Raw genomic sequence first — 21,928 nt, 5'->3', positions numbered from 1 at the left:
CTAGTCCCGTGTTTGAGACTCTTAAATGAGGCTCCACGGACTTTATTTGCATATTCGTATTTCCCAGGGAGCAATGCACCTAGGATTTCACTGATTGAGCGCCTTTGCTTGTTGCCGCAGTGTTTTCTTTGACTGGTCTCCCTGAGGTCAGTGATTGTTTCAGGATCTCTGCAGCCGCTCGCATGTGGAATTCCCATCTCCCTTAAAGAAACGCCAGTTTTGCTACATGGCCTAGCAAAGAGAAAGGGGGTGTAAAATAAAATAGATAAATATACGAGTCTCGCATGTCAATACCCGGCACTGCCGCCGGCACTCGGATCGGAGCGTTCAGCTACATGCATTTCTATACAGCTGAACGCTCCGATCCGAGTGCCGGCAGCAGAGTCGGGTATTGACGTGTGAGACTCGTCCTAGTTTATCACATGTGAGTATGAGCCTTTATGTTGATTCAGTATGGGAGAACAATGGCAGCATGCTGCGAGCGGCTCTGATATTTGAACAACGCGCACCCATACAAATCTATGGATGCGTGTAAAACATTCCCCAGGGGTCACTTCCCCTGACGAAGCCATACGGATTGCGGCGATACGCGTGGGGTAATGGTCCTGGGCTGGACACCCACTTGTCTACTCCTTACAATAAGGCTGGAGTCACACTAACCAGCGCAAAATACGGTCCGTATTTTACATGCGTAATATGGATGACAGACCCCTAAATAGTGCTCCGTATGTCATCCGTAATCAAGGTGCGGTCGCGTATTTTGCGCATGTCAGCATCCGTATGCAATCCGTATGGCATCTGTATGGCGAGATTTTCTCGCAGGCTTGCAAAATGGACATATAATGGAGCCCTATGACAGGGTTTATAACAGAAACCAAAGAATAGATATAGACACATAGAATGCATATATATATATATATATATATATATATATATATATTCTATGTGTATATATTCTTATTCTTATGTGTATATATTCTATTCTTTCGTTTCTTTATTAAACCTGTCAGTGTGAGTTTACTGTATCGCACACTGAATTGCCGGCTTTGCTAAAAGACACCTGGTGCGTATTTCTCGCAAGTCACATGTGTGGTCCGTGTGTAATCCGTATTTTTTGCGCACCCATAGACTTGCATTGGCCTAAGGCCGGGGTCACACTGGCGAGGAATACGGGAGAGTGAGAGGCGCAAAAAGCACGCATTATACACGGACCAATGATTCTCTATGGGGTCCCTCGCACCAGCCGTATATTTCTCATCCGTATTCTACGGTCCGTGCCAATCGCAGCATGCTGCGATTGTCAGCGTACTACGGCCGTAATACGCCAATGCAAGTCTATGGGTGCGCAAAAAATACGGATTACACACGGACCACACATGTGACTTGCGAGTAATACGCACCAGGTGTCTTTTAGTAAAGCCGGCAATTCAGTGCGCTATACAGTAAACTCACACTGACAGGTTTAATAAAGAAACGAAAGAATAGATATAGACACATAGAATACACAGAATGCATATATATATATATATGCATTCTATGTGTCTATATCTATTCTTTGGTTTCTGATATAAACCTGGTCATAGGGCTCCATTATATGTCCATTTTGCAAGCCTGCGAGAAAATCTCGCCATACGGATGCCATACGGATTACATAAGAATGCTGACATGCGCAAAATACGCGACCACACCTTGATTACGGATGACATACGGAGCACTGTTTAGGGGCCATTCTTCCGTATTACGCATGTAAAATACTGACCGTATTTTGCGTCGGTTAGTGTGACCCCAGCCTAATTCTCAACCTCCTGTTATGAGGTGGATGTGGTCTGGTTTTGGTATACTTTGGCATTGCCCATTACTATAGGGCGTTTTATTCATATTGGTGATTTTGTCCTTGTGGCTTATCATGGCCCATGTACTCAAACCAGTCAGTATGGATGGCTATATGGAATGAATGGATTCCATTCAGTTATTGTGCAGTGTTAGGGCCTTATGGTCCTCATGAGCCTAGTAATAGGGAGGTTTACTGATCTATCGCTATAGCTGGGTCAGACTATGTATAGGCAATTATATTATCTTAGATATGCTTTTTATGTTTTATACTTAATTGCTATGTACTTTTGGGATGCCTGTCATGTTTTTATCATGATTTTAATGTGTAGCTCTTTGTATCAATAAATATTTTCTAGTATCACTATATTGGTTCAGTGTGCGCTCTTTTGCAGTGGTGCTTTCCTCTCGTCTAAAACATTGGACTGCACATGGATGTCATCCAAGTGCAGTTCAACACCAACTGCAGACTCCGAGAATGGAGAAGAAGGACAGATTAAGGGTATGTGCACACGTTGCGGATTTTTCCATGTGGAATCTGCAGACTCTGCAGGTAAAATGACTTGCGTTTTACCTGCAGAATTACTGCGTGTTTTCTGCAGTTTTTGTGCGCATTTGGCCTGCGTTTTTACACCTGCGGATTCCTAGAATGGAATAGGTGCAAAAACACTGCGGAATCCACACAAAGAATTGACATACTGCGGAAAATAAACCGCTGTTTTTCTGCAGCATGTGCACAGCGGTTTTTGTTTTGCATAGGCTAAAATGGTACTGTACACCGCATGAGAATCTGCAGTGGATCTGCAAGGCCAAATCCGCTGCAGATCCGCACACAAATCCACAACGTGTGCACATACCCTTAGGCTGTGTGCACACGTAGCGATTTTTAAGCGTTTTTGCCGCGATTTTCGGCGCGAAAACGCTTAAAAATCGTGTACAGAACGCACCCCATGCATTCCTATGGCACTCCGCACATGCTGTGCTAATGCTGCCCTTTTTTCCGCGGCGGAATCGCATCGCGGAAAAAATCGCAGCATGCTCATTCTTTTGTGCGGAATCGCAAAGAATTGCCGCGATTCCACACTCATAGGAATGCATGAGAATCGCTTACTTCCCGCATGTGGCTATGCCCACCATGCGGGAAGTTAAGCGTCTCATGTGCGGTTGGTACCCACGGTGTGGAGGAGAGGAGACTGTTCTCCAGGCCCTGGGTACCATACCCCTGTAAGAAAAAGAATAAAATATAAAAAATCGGGGTATATTTACCTTCCGACGTCCCGCGCTGCATTCCCGGCCTAAGCGTTCCCAGTAATGCCTTGCGGCAAGGCCCTGTAATGACGTAGTCTCACGTGACTCTAGCGGTCTCGCGAGATCGCTATAGCAACGCGAGACTACGTCATCACAGGTCTCGCAAGGCATTACTGGGAACGCTGAGGCCCGGGATGGCAGCGCGGGACGCCGGAAGGTAAATATACCCCGATTTTTTTTTTTTTTTTTTTAGCATTTTAACATTATATCTTTTACTATTGATGCCGCATAGGCGGCCTCAATAGTAAAAACCTGGTCACACTTGTCAAACACTATGTTTGACGAGTGTGACCAACCTGTCGATCACTTTCCAAGCGATGCTTCAAATCGCTTGGAAAGTGCTTGAATAACGCACGCGAAAATCGCGGTAAAATCGCGGTGAAATCACGCGGGAAAAAAACGCGCGATTTCTGGGAAGGAGTCCGGTTTTTAGTGAGCGTTTTAAAACGCTACGTGTGCACGTAGCCTTAGGCTACGTGCACACGCTGCTGTTTTTGCTGCGGTTCCGCTGCGGTTTTGGCCGCAGCAGAACTGCAGACAGTATACAGTAGCATGTTATCCTATGAGATTTACATTCTGCTGTGCACATGCTGTGGATTTTTAACTGCGGAAAAGCTGCGGTTTTGAATCCGCAGAAAGAATTGACATGTCAATTGTTTCGGCGGATTCTGCTGCGGTTTGCCACCTATTCCATTGTCCAGGTGGCAAACCGCAGGGCAAAACCGCAGGTCATTTTACCTGCAGTTCCGCAGATAAGAATCCGTAGACCAATCCGCAGTGTGTGCACATAGCCTTAGGGTGTGTGCACACGCTGCGGATTCTGCTGATTGGCCGCTGCGGATCCGCAACAGTTTCTGCTGCGGTGTACAGTACCATTATTCCCTATAGGAAATGGAAACCGCTGTGCAAACGCAGCGGAATTTTCCGCCCGGATTATCTGCGGTTTATAAACTGCAGAAAGAATTGACATGTCAATTCTTTCTGCGGATTCCTATCTCCTCCATTTTGGAGATGGTGAAACCGCAGGATAATCCGCAGATAAACCGCAGGTCTTTTGACCTTCGGATTTATCTGCGGATTTTGCCCGATGAATCCGCAGCAGATTCCGCAGCGTGTGCACGTACCCTTAGTTCTCAGTCTTCTCCACACCTGTGCTGCCATTCTCTCATGCAAGAGAATCGGGTCACACCAAGATGATACTTGGCTCAAACTCTGATAGTATGATAGTAGCGATGTTAACATAATATGTCCAATTCTCTAGAAATGTAATGCTACTGCCCAACATGGCACCTTGCTCCAGGTACACTGCGAAGAAGCATCACTGCCCTATTTCCCATTGAAGACCTAATTAATTGGTCAGGATGTTTTAAAACATTAGCATTTAATTGATCACAGGTAACAGCAATAGCAAATTAATTGTACAATTCAGGAACAGAGCTCCAGGGAAGGAACATGGCGGTGAGTTATCCATGACTCTATACAGATCAGCGTGATACTAAGGCTGGGGCCCACGACTGTAGAAACATCTCATCCGGGAGAGTGGGACGATTTTTTTCTCACTTGTCATCCATGTGTTGTCCTTACACGATCTGTTTTTCTATATTCAGGAGATATTAATCATTTACAGGATCATTTACAATTTCTTATGCTACAGAATTGAAAAGTCTGCTTAAAAATCGGATGCTGTACTGACGGTTCATGTGACTTTTATTTATTTTTTCTCGCGCTGTACCAATTTCGGAGTGAAAAGTACGCAGATCTGAGCAGCCTCATTGAATAACGTAGGTCAGAGTGTAATCCCTTCTATTATTGGATTGTACACATCTGATTAATACGCTCATGTGAGCGAACCCTGAGGCCGGGGTCAGACACGCGAGAAACTAGCACGAGTCTCGCATGTCAATACCCGGCACTGCCGCCTGCACTCGGGACTGGAGCATGCGGCTGCATAGAAATACATGCAGCTGCACGCTCCTCTCCGGGTGCTGGGTATTGACAGCGACACTCGTGCGAGTTTCTCGCATGTCTGACCCCGGCCTATGGCTTCATGCAAATGTCAGTACACCATGTACATGTATCATCAGTGTTCTTGATGAATAGAAGACATATATGTTATAATCTATGGAGCTGTTCACATGTCTGGGTTTTTTATCAGACTATTTGATCCCAGAAAACAAAATCGTGGCAACATGTCCATTTTTTATCTGAGTTTTGGATCAAAGTTAACCTTCAAGTCTATGGGTGTGCGTGCCGGCACACACCTCCATCTGTGTGCAATCCATGTGCCATGTGCTTATAAAATTGGAATAGAGGGGAGGAAATGTTGCAATTTATTTTTTGGGGTAAAAAACTGATGAAAATCTGATCCAGTACATTGATTAAAACTGAACTATTTGGTGGAAACAGATGGATGTCTGAATGAGGCGTAATCTCAATTTTATTCAGAATTATACAAATCTGTGTGATGTTTGTTTTTTCTGCATTTGGTGCCCTATGCCATCATTCAGACATGGTTTTAAATACGTCAAAATTCGCTTGGCTGTTGTTTCTTCAGGGGTTGGTCAGTTTTTACCATCAGTGATTTTCACTAAGGCTATGTGCACACGTTGCGGATCCGCAGCATTTCTGCAGCTGAGGGTCCGCAGCAGATTTAGCTGCGTTGTACAGTACCATTGTTTTCAATGGTTAATTGAAACACTGTGCACATGCTGTGGATTTTTCCGCGTGGATTTGCTGTGGGTTCAAATCCGCAGCATGTCAACTCTTTGTGCGGATTCCGCTGCGGTTTCACACCTTCTCCATTGTAGAGGTGTGAAACCGCAGGGCTAAACCGCAGGCTAATCTGCAGGTAAACCGCAAGTCTTTTGACCTGAGAATTCACCTGCGGATTTTTCCAAATCCACAGCACCTAAAACTATGTGTGCACATAGCCTAATGGAAAAAATAACTTGCACAGCTTCTCATATTTTGCAATGTTAAACCCAGCACTTGTGCTGCACCCTGATCCAATCCGTGTGCTGCTTGTAATTGTCACAGGTCCATAGACTTGGATGGGTAATTTCGATCCACGACTCGGATCAAATATGGACGTTTCTGTGGGATTTTTTTGTTTTCATTGCAGTGCACCAAGTCTGCAAAAGAACAAAGATATGTGAACAGCGCCATAGACTATCAAAGGTACGTTTTATCTGTGAAAACCACAGAACATATTCATGCCTCACAGACGTCTGAATGAGGCCTAAAGCTTTATTCATACAAGAAGATTTTTTTGTAGTATTATGAAAAATGTGTTTTATGCCAAAGCACATTTTAAAATGCTTGTAAATAGACCTATGCATTTAAAATCTGAAAATCGTTTTTAATTTGTGTTTTAGTCTCTTTTGTTTTTTTTATTTTTTTTTGCTTTTCCTGACTCTTTTATCTTTTACATTTTTGTATATAAAAAAAAGTGTTTTGATGACTATTTGCTGTTGAAGATTTTCAGCCCCTATTAGGTTACTTGCAGTTTTTTTTCATTGCATTTTTCTTTTTAATTTAACTTTTTTATTGCTTTTTTTTGTATCTCGTTGGTAAGCCTGGTTTTAAATAAAGCCATTTTTTGCTTTTGATACTTCCTAGTATTTGGCTTTGAAAAAACTTTGATATAGTTATTTATGAATTACATGTGTTTTTATTTTTCTGCAGCAGAACACACTAAAAACACATGCGTTTTTCTTTTTTACCTACGGATTTCCATCATTTATTGCTATTCTATGGGGACAATCTGCAATAAAACTCAAAGTATCCACTAGAGAAATTGAGTGGAGAGAAAAAAAAAAAAAAAAAAAAAAAGCACGATTGGCATGAGATTTTCAGAAATCCAATCCACTTTGTTGGAACTGTAGGGCTATGTGCACACGCTGCGCATTGTGGTGCGGATTCATCCGCGTGGATTTTGTAAAATCCGCAGGTGAAACCGCAGGTCAAAAGACCTGCAGTTTTACCTGCGGATTGCTCTGCGGTTTTGCCCTGCGGTTTTTCATCTCCTCAATGGAGGAGATGGCAAACCGCAGCAGAATCCGCAGAAAGAATTGACATGTCAATTCTTTCTGCGGATTGAAAACCGCAGATAATCCGCGCGGAAAATTCCGCACCGTCTGCACTGCGGTTTTTGATTCCCATAGGGAATCATGGTACTGTACACCGCAGCAAAATCCGCTGCGGGTCCGCAGCGGCCAAATCCGCAGCGTGTGCACATGCTGCGGATTGTTCTGCGGAATTTTCCGGGTGGATTTCTCAAAAACCACGGGTAATTTTGACCTGCGGTTTATCTGCAGTTTAGCCTGCGGTTTGACACCTGTCATAGAGCAGGTGCTAAACCGCTGCGGAATCCGCACAAAGAATTAACATGCTGCGGTTTTGAAACCGCAGCAAATCCGTGTGGAAAAATCTGCACCGTGTGCACTGCGGTTTTCGTTTTCCATTGATTTTAATGGTATTGTACACTCTAAGGGTGTGTGCACATGTTGCGGATTCTGCTGCGGATCCGCAGGACCAAAACTGCTGCAGATCCGCAGCAGTTTCTGCTGCTGTGTGCAATACCATTAAAATCAAAGGAAAACGAAAACCACAGTGCACATGGTGCAGATTTTTCCAGGCAGATTTGCTGCGGTTTCAAAACCACAGCATGTCAATTCTTTGTTTGGATTCCGCAGCGGTTTAGCACCTGCTCCACGACAGGTGTCAAACCGCAGGCTAAACCACAGAAAAACTGCACATAAACCACAGGTCTTTTGACCTGCGGATTTACCTGCAGTTTTTGACAAATCCGCGCGGAAAATTCCGTAGAACAATCCGCAGCGTCTGCACACACCCTAAGACTCTACTTTTTTGACACAGCAAAAATATGTAGCAAAAATACTCACCAAAAACTCAGTGGGCACACAGCCTAAATACACTATTACTTATTCTTATTTCTCTTTTTTTGTGATTTTACACTGTTCAGCATTTTCTCTAGTAACCCCCCACGACGGCACACCTGGAGGAAGTTACCCCTTTCCTAAAAGACTACAAAAGACAAAATGATCCCGGTCCTTGTCTGCCCTTATTCTCACAGACGTCAACTTTGACACATGATAAGGTTATTAATACTAGACAGTGTTGGACCGCCCCGACCTCAGTCACCTTGTCGATGGTGGGACGGCTTTTATGCTATGTTTGCTCAAATACAGTATTACTAAGAACTCTGTATGATTTAAATGCACTTTTGCTTTTTACTTATTTAACCCTCCGTCAGGAACAATGGATCTGACAGGCGCAGCTCTTCTACTTTCATTTCTCCCTTCTCACCAGATTTTCAGGAAACCCCCTCCCTCTAGATAGTCTCCTGGCTCTAGCTGCTGTGTGAAACCTGATACCACAGTTGGTCTGCAGAGCTTCAGGAAGGTATAGCTGTGCTGGCTTCTCAGGCTCATTGGTCCCGAACACATCACACTTTTTAAGGTTGGTATGTAATGTTTTTAGTCATTACTTTTGTTTATTTAGCTTGTTTTATGAATGGATAGAGAAAGGTTTGTGGATATTTCATATAAATAACTCAGATTTTCTTACAAATGAAAGTGTACTTCTCAGGAGTTTTGAAATTTGTGTATATCAAAGTTATTACTTTTATGTTGAGTAAATGGGTTTGTTTTGCACCTGATAATGTGTAGTCTCTTTTATTACATCCCTATGAAGGTCTCTGATCACTTTTAGATCACTGAAATTGAGAAAATTAGATATTCTAGGCATTTTTCTAGCCTGCGCTTGACAGGCACATTGTTCCATTACGAGTTAGTGCGAATATTGTTCCTGACGGAGGGTTAACTATAGCAGGGTTTTTTCATTTTGTCTTTTGTAGGTTTTGTATGCTTTTTGGCCATGTGAACATGCATTTATATGCTGCATGTGTACCAACTCAAACCAAGCTCAATTTTTTTTTTTTTTTTTTTTTTTTTTCCCCTTTCCTAAAAGGGACAGGAAATGACAGAGGTTAAATAACCCCTCCCACGTTCTTTCCTGTCCCTACTAGGGATGAAGAGGTCAGCCACGGTGTGCTGTGTCTGCAGAAGTCACCAGGGGGAAAGAGATTGAGGCTGGGGAGCAGACTTACCTATCCTCCCTGAGCGCTGCTCCCATCTCCATCCTGGACTCTCGGACCCCCCTTCCAGGACACACCTTTGGGTAAGGTCTGTGGGGGATTCTGCTGCTGGAGGCCTCTCTGAGTTCTCCAACCCCTTCTCCTCCTCTGGTGTAGTGGATCCAGAGCAGCATGTCACACTGGGTGCGCAAGCGAGGAGACTTCCGGGTCTGAAGCCAGCGGCAGGATATGACTTCACACGCTGGCAAGCTTCAGCATCCAGATAGGATTCATGAGTTCAACGCTGGAATGCATAGGCAAATTACAACACAGATATTGTGTCCAGTTTTGGGCACCACATTTTAAAAAAGACATCAACAAACTGGAGCAAGTTCAGAAAAGAGCGACCAGAATGGTGACCGGTCTGCAAACCCTGTCTTATGAGCAAAGGTTGCAGGATTTGGGAATGTTTAGTTTGCAAAAGAGAAGACTGAGAGGAGATTTAATATCTGTCTACAAATATCTAAAGGGCTGTCACATTGTAGAAGGATCATCTTTATTCTCATTTGCACAAGGAAAGACTAGAAGCAATGCAATGAAACTGAAAGGGAGGAGACAGATTAGATATTAGAAAAAACTTTTTGACAGAGTGATCAATGAGTGGAACAGGCTGCCACGAGAAGTGGTGAGTTCTCCTTCAATGGAAGTCTTCAAACAGAGGCTGCACAGACATCTGACTGGGATGATTTAGCGAATCCTGCTTTGAGCAGGGGGTTGGACCAGATGGCCCAGGAGGTCCCTTCCAACTCTACGATTCTATGGTGTCAGCGGGCCCCTCCTGATAAATGGACATCAGAAGGACAAGGTCCTCTAATCAGCGGACAGCTGCAGGAGTCCTGTCGCCCACATAAGGAGCCCTGGACAAGGAAGACATCTAAGGTAGGACCACTGTGTGGTAAACAGCATGATGTCTGGTTCCTCTCGCTCTGTGTCTACAGGTCCCAGCACCCTCCTGGTCCTAGTGAGTACTCTAACTCGGGGTGTTCATTTCCTGTGTGTAGGTTTAGAACCTAAGGGTATGTGCACACGTTGCAGATTTCTATGCGGAATTTTGCATATTTTGGCAGAATCCGCAGGTCAAAATCAGCACGGATTTCCTGTGGATTTGGCATGCGTTTTTACACCTGCGGATTCCTATAATGGAATGGGTGTAAAAACGCTGTGGAATCCGCACAAAGAATTGACATGCTGCGGAAAATAAACCGCTGCGTTTCCACGCGGATTTTTCCGCATCATAGAATCATAGAATCGTAGAGTTGGAAGGGACCTCCTGGGCCATCTGGTCCAACCCCCTGCTCAAAGCAGGATTCGCTAAATCATCCCAGTCAGATGTCTGTCCAGCCTCTGTTTGAAGACTTCCATTGAAGGAGAACTCACCACTTCTCGTGGCAGCCTGTTCCACTCATTGATCACTCTAACTGTCAAAAAGTTTTTTCTAATATCTAATCTGTGTCTCTTCCCATTCAGTTTCATCCCATTGCTTCTAGTCTTTCCTTGTGCAAATGAGAATAAAGTTGATCCTTCTACAATGTGACAGCCCTTTAGATATTTGTAGACAGCTATTAAGTCTCCTCTCAGTCTTCTCTTTTGCAAACTAAACATTCCCAAATCCTGCAACCTTTCCTCATAAGACAGGGTTTGCAGACCGGTCACCATTCTGGTCGCTCTTTTCTGAACTTGCTCCAGTTTGTTGATGTCTTTTTTAAAATGTGGTGCCCAAAACTGGACACAATATTCCAGATGAGGTCTGACCAAAGAGGAGTAGAGGGAAATAATGACTTCACGTGATCTAGACTGTATGCTTCTGTTAATACATCCTAGAATTGCATTTGCCTTTTTTGCTGCTGCATCACACTGTTGACTCATATTCAGTCTGTGATCTATTAGTATACCCAAGTCTTTTTCACATGTGCTGTCACTTAGCCCTATTCCTCCCATTCTATATATGCTTTTTTTATTGCCCAGATGTAGTACTTTGCATTTCTCCCTGTTAAAAACCATTCTGTTAGTTGCTGCCCACTTCTCCAGTCTATTTAAATCTTTTTGAATCATCTCTCTCTCCTCTCTAGTATTAGCTATCCCTCCTAGCTTTGTGTCATCAGCAAATTTAATCAGTTTACCCTCAATTCCTTCATCTAAATCGTTGATAAAGATGTTGAACAATACAGGGCCCAGGACAGAGCCCTGTGGTACCCCACTTGAGACATTCTTCCAATGTGTACAGCATTTTTTTGTGTACTGTAAATCATTTCATAGAAAAAGGAAAGCCCAGCTCAAGGAGTAAAATCCAGAATTTTCTTTATTTATTTCATTAAAATACAAGCATGGCTGCTATAGTCATCATTGTGGTTTTTACCCTGACATGGGATAGCCGCACAGAAAGTGCCCAGGAGGTTCTGTACGCGTTTCGAGTGGTATACGCTCCTAGACTCAGAATGAGTAGCAGCCATTCTTGTATTTTAATGAAATAAAGAAAATTCTGGATTTTACTCCTTGAGCTGGACTTCCTTTTTCTATTTCTTTCCTTTTTCTTTTTCTAAGTATTCCAAGACGTCCAAGTGGAGACGTGTCCTTGCTCGGACCTTGCTGCAGCATCAATGAGGGGTGAGCTGAACTAAATCCTTTTTTCTCCAAACTGTAAATCACTAGCAGATCTGCAGCATGTGCACATACCCTCATTATTCCTTCTCCCCTTTCTTGTAGGGGGACAAGGAACCTGCACCAGGAAGCAAGTTCTAGACTTCACAGAGATGTGGAGTCTGTACAAAGAAGCTGGCCTCCTAGCATAAGAAGACAGTATGCAAAGAGTGCACTGAAAAAGTAATCGGGGAAGAGCAACCATCCTTAATGGAAGAGATTAAGAACCTAATCCAACAAGAGATAAAAACCTTCCTAGCTTGCACTCTCTCCCAGTGTCCTTCCAGAAGCAAAAAGGAGGAAGCTTAATTTAGGGGAGGAAAGGGATGATGACTCTCAAGATGAAGCTTCGATCCCAGACGAACCTCTGGAAGAAGTCGAAATAATCCTGGACCCAGAGGTCTCCCAACAGGAGAGAGATTATTTCTCCTCAGGTGATATAGAGGAACTCCTCACGGCAGTAAGGAGGACCATGGGAATTGAGGAGGAGAAGACTGCCCGGACGGTACAGAAAGAAATGTTCGGGGGTCTCCGTTCCAGGAAGAAGCAGATATTTCCCATTCATAAAAACATCCGGGATTTGGTCCTAGAAGAATGGGAATCCCCAGAAAAGAGACTGGCCATTCCAGCGGAGATGAAGGACAGGTTCCCTATGGATGACGAGACTGCATCATGCTGGTCAGAGATTCCAAAGATCGACGTCCAGATTGCTCGGGTAGCTAAAAAGACCACACTACCATTTGAGGATGCCTCACAGTTGAAGGACCCTCTGGAACGCAAGATGGATAGGCTACTGAGGAAATCATGGAAAACTGCGGCATCTTTACTTAATACCAACGCCGTATCTACCTGTGAGGCCCGATCAATGTACCATGGGCTGGGGCAGCTGGAGGAACACCTGTCCACAGGTACCCCCAGAGAAGACATCCTAGCTTCTCTGCCTTTCCTCCAGAAGGCAACAGGCTTCCTAGCAGATGCCGCTGCAGAATTCATGAGTGGCAGCAAGATCATCAGAGCTGTCTAACTCTGTGAGACGAGCACGCTGACTGAGATCTTGGAGTGGGGACATGACTGCAAAAATGAAGCTGTGTTCTATCCCCTTCAAAGGGAAATACATGTTTGGTCCTGCCCTCAATGAGCTGTTAGAGAAGGCTTCCGACAAAAAAGTCCTTACTGGAACCTAGGAAGACCAGGAAAAGACTCTTTTGGCCAGTGGCGTAACTACAAAGTTATGGGCCCCAGTGTGAACTTTCTAATGAGGGGACCCCCCCCCATCCCAGGACTGCCACTAGGAATTTCGGGGCCCCGTAATGGCAAAATTTTTGGGGCCCCCTTGAGACCAGCCCAGGCTCCATCCCTCGAATTGTCCACAGTCCCACTGCTCCCATAACTCCACCCCCACATAGAGAATGAAAGCAGAGAACAGGTGTATGACTTGCTATACCATATAGCGTAGCCCCTATGGTACATAGCACAGCACTGAATGGTATAGAGCAGGGTTCCCCAACTCCAGTCCTCAAGGCCCACCAACAGGTTACATTTTCAGGATTTCCTTAGTATTGCCCAGGTGATAATTGCATCACCTGTCCAATACAAGGGAAATCCTGAAAACATGACCTGTTGGTGGGCCTTGAAGACTGGAGTTGGGTAACTCTGGTATAGAGCACCCCCCCATGGTATACAGCACCCCCATGGTATACAGCACCAAATGGTATACAGCACAGAACCCCCCAAGGTATACAGCATCATGGTATACAGCCCCACCCTCCCCTGAGAATGGCCCCACAGTCCAGGCTGTATTCACTGTTGCATTAAAAAAAACACAAAAACACTCCATCTTCTCCTCGTGCCAGCGCTGCTGGCTGCTCCTGTCTCCTGCTGTGCCTGATACACAGTGAGAGGGTGATGACATCATCGCGCACCCGCTGTGTCAGAGGCAGAGCGGGGAATGATGGGAGAGGGAGCGTCAGCTGACGTTCTCTCCTCTATCATTGCTTTGAACTGTGCCGGTGTCATAGACGCCGGTATAGTTCAATGTGGTGGGGGGGAGTCAGCACTGACATGGTGCGTCTCTGACCCCCCCCTCTCGTCCAGCCTGCCCTGCCGCTGGGGCCCGATGCGGGCCCCCTCTGCTCATAGGGGCTCCATACGCCAGTCAAGGCATTAATGCACTGTCCAGCGACCCCTGAGTCCGGGGATGTTACGCCCTTGCTTCCGCCCCCAGCAAGAGCATACATCTCAGTACAAGGGGAAGGGCAAGTCGAGTCGCTGGAGCTACCGAAAAGGGGGGGAAAAGACTGAAATCTTTTTCTTCGCCACTCCCAGAGACAAAAGAAGCCATGACGCCAACACGGTGGGCTGTTGTATCTCAGACTTCCTTCCACAGTGGCACAAGATCTGCTTAGATCAATGTACTCTAACATCAGTCAGGGAAGGAGTAAAGATAGTTTGCTTCATAATCTCCAATAAACGATAGTCAACGCAACTCTCCTCTCCAGAGCTACAATCCACCTTGACAGTGGGAGTAAAAAACCTATTATTCACAAAGGTAGTCTCCATATTCCCGGAAAAGGAAAGGAACAGAGGACATTACTCAAACCTGTTCCTCATAAAGAAACCAAACAGGTCTCATCGGGTTATAATCAATCTGAAACCCCTGAATCGTTATATAACATACAGAAGATTCAAGATGGAATCTGCCAGGTCAAGAGTACCTCTGATTGGGCAGGATTTTGTCATGGTGACAATAGACCTACAGGATGCATATTATCACATCCCGATCCATCCAACTTATTGGAGATTCTTAAGATTCGCAATTGCCCAGGGAGAGCACACAGACCATTATCCGTTCAATGTCCTCCCATTCAGTCTATCCGCCCCATGGATCTTCACAAAGATCATGTCAGAGGTCATGGCATACATCAGAGGTCAGCACATATGCATAGTTCCATACCTCGACAACCTCTTGTTGGTGGCTCCTTCAGTACCCATGCTACAGGAACACTCACATGGTGGCTAAAAAACAGAAAACTTGAGCAGAGGACACAAGACCAAGCGATTACTATAAAAGTGGACGCCAGCGAGATAGGATGGGGAGCTATGGTATTCCAACACGTATTCCAGGGATGCTGGTCAGATGAGATAAGCCGACGATTCTCCAACTTCAGAGAACTGAAGGCAGTAGAGAAGGTGAAGACCGCAGTAACACTAGTCCAGGATACCCATGTTAAAATATACTCAGACAACATAACAGTTGCCCACTTTCATCATCAAGCAAGTACAAGACACGGGGACCTGAAGGCAATATCAGCCAGAATATTCTTGTGGTCTGAAGAACACCTTTTCTCCGTCTGCTCTGCACATAAAGGGTGCTGTAAAAGTGCAGGCTGATTTTCTGGACAGAAATCTATCTAGGGGAATGGAGTCTAGATCTGGAGGTCTTTCAGATAAAGACCAGAAGGTGGGACCATCCAGACGTTGATCTATTTGCAAGTGGACAGAACACAAGTGGATCAGTATTCACTAAATCCAGCTGATCCCTGCTTAGGTGTAGATGCATTAGCCCACCCATTGACATTTAGATTGGCCTAGGCCTTCCCTCCATTACCAATCCTACCAAGGGTTCTACATAATATAAGAGTGGAAAAAGTCAAGGTAATCTTGGTAGCACCATTCTGGCCCAAAAGAAGCTGGTTTGGGACCCTTGCCAACCTCAGGATAGAAGGACCAGTACAGCTACCCCCGTCAGAAGGCTCCTCCACCAGGGGCCAATATTTCATCCAGACCCCCAAGAGGTTACATCTGAAGGCCTGTCTTCTGAGTTCTCAATCCTGAAGATTAGAGGATTGTCAGAAAGGGTCATTAGGACACTGCAGAAAAGCCGAAAGGCAGTAACAAACTCCATATACCAGAAGATATGGAAGACCTTTATCTCATGGAGTGTACCCGAAAGGCCTAACCCACACCAGCTGTACTTAGCTCGGATCCTAGATTTTCTGCTAGAAAGGCTAGAGAAGGATCTCAGCCCTAGCACCCTCAAAGTCCAGGTGGCGACCCTAAGCTCATATTTTGACCAAATGTTAGCCGGCCACCGATGAATTAGAAGGTTTATGACAGCAGCATCTCGCATACGTCCAAGAGCTAGGAACTTGGTTTCATCCTGGGACCTCAATGTGGTCTTAAAGGGGCTCACACTACCACCTTTCGAGCTTTTGTGATCCATAGACGTAAACCATAAAGACCTCATGGAAACCACATAGCATCACACCAAAATATGGTAAATTTGAAGTACAATGACTAGTATTCTGTGGTTAATAACACCCTATATGGACTGTAGGGGATAAATCACCAAAATACATCATAGCACAAGAAAATAACAATCAAAAAATCTCAAAACAAATAATTACTTGCAAAAATATTTAATAAAACTATGTGAAAGTACAAGGAAAGGGAGGGTTGCACCAAAATAGCACGTATGGAAAATAGGGGCATTACAAGGACCATCAATAATTATAAAGTAAATTTTACGTATTGCATTCCCCGTAATACTACAAACGAGTATAGATATACTGCAAAATTATAAAGCAGTCATAGCTAGAGTTGAGCGAAACGGGTCGAAAAAATTGAAAAGTCGCCGACTTTCGCCAAAGTTGGGTTTCATGAAACGAAACCCGACCTTAGCGTGAGGTCGGCCATGAGGTTGGCGACCATCGCGCCAAAGTCGGGAAGAACGGACACTGTGGGCAACGTGATCACATAGGCAGCGGTCACCACCATCTTTGAGAAGGGCATGCAAGTGATTGGCTTGCATTGTGTGGCGTCACAGGGGGTATAAAAGGGCGTGCACGCCGACCACCATGTTACTTATGCTGATCTCAGAATAGGGAGAGCCGCTGCTGATTCTGTAGGGAGCGTTAGGAAGGCCAAAAGAAGAAAAAAAAAAAAAAAAAAAAAAAGCTTCTGCTGATAACGCTTTTCACTGTAGTTAGTGTGCAGTGAAAGGTGAAGATTTTTGCTTTTGTGCAGCAGCGCTGGTGGTGATTAGGCTGCCTTTTAAGGCTACCTGCATTGCTGTGTGCACACTGGTGTTCAAACTGCTTTTTTAAAAGCAATCCAAATTTTATTGTTTTGTCCTGGTGAGGTACTGAGTGTTCATTTTTTCACACACCGTACTCCGGTGTACGCTCCTCACACAGTACCGTTTACCGGCTGTTATCACGGCCAAATTGAAGCTATCTGTGTGTGACTCTGTAAGGAAAAGCCGAGGAGTTTGTCCGTTCTTACAGACCTACACTCTAGGGAGATTCCAGTTCATACACTAGGCAATTTCTGCCTGTTACTTTGAGGTGTAAAATACACAGGGCCTGACAGAATACAACTGTGTCCTGAAGTCTGTAGAGAGATTCCATCTCTCCCCAGTTCTCTATACACCTTTTTTACACCTTCCAGAATTAGCCTGTTACTTTGAGGTGTAATATTCACAGGGCCTGACAGAATCCAACTGTGTCCTGAAGTCTGTAGAGAGATTCAAATACTCCCCACTACTATATACACCTTGTACCTTGTTTTACAGTACCATATAGTTGGTTGTATTTTGGGTACATTTTCCCAAAAATGAGGAAGTGGGTGGGGGTTGGCAGCTGGTAATGATGGTGTTGGATCTGCTGGTAGTGGCAAAAGCAAAATAGCACCAAATACAGGAGGTGTTGAGCCTGCGTCATCATCTGGCTCCACAAGGCCTCGAAGGCTCCCTTATCTGGGAGTAGGTAAACCGCTTTTAAAGCCGGAGCTTCAGGAACAAGTTTTGGCTTACATTGCTGACTCAGCCTCCAGCTCTATTGCCTCCTCTTCTGAAGTTTTAAAAAATAAAAGCACTGAGTCATCATTGGAGGCTCATGGTCATGAACCACACCTTTCCTTGTGTCCTTCACCCCATCCAAAATTGAATGATGCGGCAGGCCACACTACAGATTACTCCATAGAGCTGTTTTCACATACCATGCCTGGGTTTATCAAGTCAAATCGTGAATTGCCCAGGCTAAGATGAATCTGACATGGAGTGCACTGATGCACAGCCACTGCTAGATTTATCTGTTGGTACATTCACTCAGAGCACAATGTGGCGCCCCCAGGGGTATGGTCGCCACACTGGCTTTGCCCTCCTCCAGGGGAGGGCAATGCCAGGCTTGGAAGCAGTGATGGGTCTCTTCAGCAGTTAACCTAATGCATGCAACACAGTTCCACTCCGGGCCAGCAGGGGGAACTCTGAACCAGGATTCTGGAAAGGGGTGTCCTCTGAGGGCCAGGAGGGAAAGAGATCAGATGGTCTGTGGAGGGTGAAGTGTGCAGACGGGGGGGTGCGAAGCTGAGAGGTTGAGCTCCCTCAGCCTGAGAGCGCACAGAACTGGAGCCTGGTCTCCACTGTGGTACGGATACTGACGGTCCTACCACAGATACCAGAGGAGTAGGAGGCTGTAAATGCCCTGCTCCCAGCAAAGACTTGGGACACAACAGCAATTGACTAGTGAGCCAGGACTCAGGAGAGGAGTCCCTGAGAGAGGCTACAGCTGTCTGTCATACAAGTAAAGTTCTAGGAACATCTGAAGAGAGGCATTTCAGAGTAACTAAGTACTGGAGTGCTTCACACTACAAAGCGCTAGGAAGGAGACTGCACAGCCCTTCTGCTGAGAGAGAATCCTGATCTGCTTCCAGGCTAACCTGCTCCAATACCATCTGTAATCAGGACTCTGGACTGCATATACTCAGTAAAGGTACAGAAACTACAACTCCTGTGTCTTGTCGGTTCCCTACACTTTCGGCACTGCTACATCCCCGTGCCAGCTACATCTACACTGCCCTGGGACTACAGCTCCACCTGTGGGGAGTTTTACCATCTAAGCTGCACATACCATCAGTCCCAGCGGATCTGTATGCAGCGTTGGCCTAACACCATATTTGCCAAACGCCACAGGTGGCGTCACGAACTATCTTACCATTAACTACATCTCCCCATTGCTTGGGCGCCCAGGGCCACGGACCGGGTCACCGCTGCTGTGACACATCCCCCTGACACCGGCCCGGTACCGAGTACCCCACAGCCCTGGGAGGGCGACCCAACTGCATTGTCCTTGCAGTGTGCTGAGCCAGATTCTGACCCTAATGAAACTCAGGTGCCCCCTCCCGCATACTTTACCACCATACACGGTGACACAGAGGAAGGTGCACATGACATTGAAGAGGAGGTGATGGATGACCCAGATTGGCATCCATTGGGGGAAGAGAGTGCCGCTGCCAATAGCTCAGAAGAGGAGGAGGAGCATCCGCAGCAGGCATCGACATCGCAACAGCTGTTATCTGGCAGGCCCGGAACAGTCCAAAAACGGGTTACTAAAACCAAAAGAGTTGCAGGACAGCTTGGCCAGATGGTCAAAATAGCACAGCGTGCAAGGCCTCAAAATGTCTTCCATAGTAGGAAGAGTGCAGTGTGGCACTTTTTTGAACAAAATCCTAATGATCAGGCCAAGGTTATCTGTAAGAAGTGCGCAAAGACCTTTAGCCGAGGGAAAAATCTGAGAAATTTTGAATACCAGTTGCATGCTTAGACATTTAACCACCATGCTTTTGCAAGCGTGGACAGAGTACCAAACCTCACGTACCACATGTGCACCTGCTCCCAAAGAAGGTAGTCGGCAACGCTACATTGTTTCCCCCACTGTAAGCCCACCGGTTAGCACACCACCAGCAGCAAATGTTGAGGTGTTGTCGCAAGGTCAAAGCAGTCAGGGAATCACAATGTTATATCAGCGAAAGACTGAATCTAGGCCATCAGAAAGAACACAAACTCCATCACCATCATCAACCCTCTCTCACTCCGCCATGTCCACCGCTAGTTCCACCATATGCAGCTCTCAAGTCCAGCTCACCCTACCAGAGAATGAGTAGGACAAGAAAGTACTCCATCCTCTCATCCGCGTACACTGGGTTTGAACACCCACATTGCCAAACTAATCTCGTTAGAGATGATGCCCTATCGCTTGGTTGAAAGCGCAGCTTTCTGCGAACTCATGGCCTACGAAGTACCACGCTATGACCTACCCAGTCGCCACTTTTCTCGCAAAGCCATCCCAGCCCTCCACCTTCATGTAAAAGACCGCATTGTCCATGCACTCAAGCAATCAGTGAGTGGAAAGGTGCACCTCACAACTGATGCATGGCCAGGGCCGTTACGTGTCCATCACTGCGCACTGGGTTAATGTGGTGGATGCAGGATCCACAGGGGACAGCGGCGGTGGGACAGTGCTGCCTAGCCCATGGTATAGGAAAGTTGGCTGTAGGCGTTCGACCCTCCTCGTCCAGAAGCGAAAGCTCGTCCACAGAGCGCAGTCGCACGAGCACTCCATCCGCAGCTGCCAGTGTTGTACACGAGGTGTCCCCCTATCGATGAGCTAGTGGAAAGAATCAGCAGACTGTGTTGCAGATGATGTGTTTGGGCGACAGACACACCGTGGAGGTACTGGCCGACTACTTGCAGCGACAAACTGAGTCATGGCTGGGCAGTCTACATCTTGAGGCAGGCAAGGTAGTTAATGATAACGGCCAGAATTTTGTGGCAACCTTTCAAAACGCACACACATACCTTGCCTGGCTCACACCTTGAACCTGGGGGTGCAGTGCTTCCTCAATAATTATCCGGAGTTAACAGGCCTGCTCCATAAGGTTCGAAGACTGTGCTCGCACATTCGCCAGTACACTCCAGTCGTATGCAGAAGCTGCAGCGATTGCTCCACCTTCCCAAACACCTCCTAATTATCGACGTTGCATCAAGGTGGAACTCCACCCTGCATATGGTTGAGCTGCTGTGCGAACAGAGGCAGGCCGTAATGCATTTGAGGGAGGATACATGGGCAGGCACTTTGAGGGCAGACATGGAGTTGACAGGTGTGCAGTGGTCGAAGCTGAAAGACCTCTGTAAAAAAAAGTCCTTCAGTGTTTTGAGGAATGCACATGGCTGGTAAGCGTAGACGATGCCATCATAAGCATGAGCATCCCACTTATGCATCTGCTCATGCAAACTTTGACGCACATTAAGGAGCAGGCGTCTGCAGCCGAGGAGGAAGAGGAGGGAAGCCTTGATGACAGTCAGCAATTGTCTTGTCAGGGATGTCACGTGGACGAGGTGGAGGAAGAGGAGGAGGATGATGATGGGGATGATTATTTAGGGGAGGAGGATGCTTCCCGTGGGGCTAGAGAAAACGTTGGCATGGCAAGGTCTGGTACAAGGTTTATGCGTGACTGGAGGGATGTGGATTTGCCAGAAATTGCTCCTCCACCCAGCACTCGCAGTGCATCATTGACACCGGGAGCATTTGCCCACATGTCAGATTATGCCTTGCAGATCCTAAAAAGGGACCCCGCCTTGCCAAAATGATTAACTATGATGACTACTGGTTGGCCAGCATCCTGGATCCACGCTATAAAGGCAAATTCCAAAACATAATGCCACAGGAGAACCTTGACCTAATATTGGCTAACAAACAAGCAACTCTGGTAAACCGTTTGAGGCATTCCCAGCACACAGAAGCGGTGATGGTTCTCACACGAGCCGTAGGGGCCGGGGGCAGCTTGGAAGGTGTTCGTGGTGCACACAGCAGAAGTGGCGTTTGAGACAGGGGTTTCATGACCATGTTGTGGACTGATTTTTCAAGTCCCGCTCAAACGACTGGTAATATTGCATCGATTGAAAGTGACAGGAGACAGCAGTTGTCAACTATGGTTACAAACTACTTCTCGTCCCATATCGATGTTCTCCCTCACAGGTCATTCCCATTTGACTATTGGGCCGCTAAACTGGACACCTGGCCAGAATTGGCACAATATGTCTTACAGGAGCTCGCTTGCCCAGCTGCAAGTGTGCTATCGGAAAGTCTTCAGTGCAGCTGGATCAATCCTGACAGAAAAAAGGACCCGTCTGTCGACCGAAAATGTGGATGATCTAAC

General features: G+C 46.0%; 1 protein-coding gene across 18 annotated transcripts in view; it reads left to right on the top strand.

The window, feature by feature from the left end:
• Positions 1 to 4,520: 4,520 nt before the first annotated feature.
• PRMT6 (protein arginine methyltransferase 6) overlaps positions 4,521 to 21,928 on the top strand; it is a 53,585-nt gene continuing 36,177 nt past the window's right edge. For 5 of the 18 annotated variants that reach the window (XM_073571687.1, XM_073571695.1, XM_073571688.1 and 2 more), the window contains exons 1-2: positions 4,521 to 4,596; positions 8,470 to 8,619. The gene's annotated coding sequence lies outside the window, so the exon portion shown is untranslated. The other 13 variants (XM_073571692.1, XM_073571696.1, XM_073571685.1 and 10 more) reach the window with 11 other exon arrangements.

Source organism: Dendrobates tinctorius, unplaced genomic scaffold (genome assembly GCF_039654945.1).
Source record: "Dendrobates tinctorius isolate UK_male_01 unplaced genomic scaffold, ASM3965494v1 ptg000029l, whole genome shotgun sequence".
In the NCBI taxonomy this organism is placed as follows: Eukaryota; Metazoa; Chordata; class Amphibia; order Anura; family Dendrobatidae; genus Dendrobates; species Dendrobates tinctorius.
This window is presented reverse-complemented; position numbering and strand designations above follow the sequence as displayed.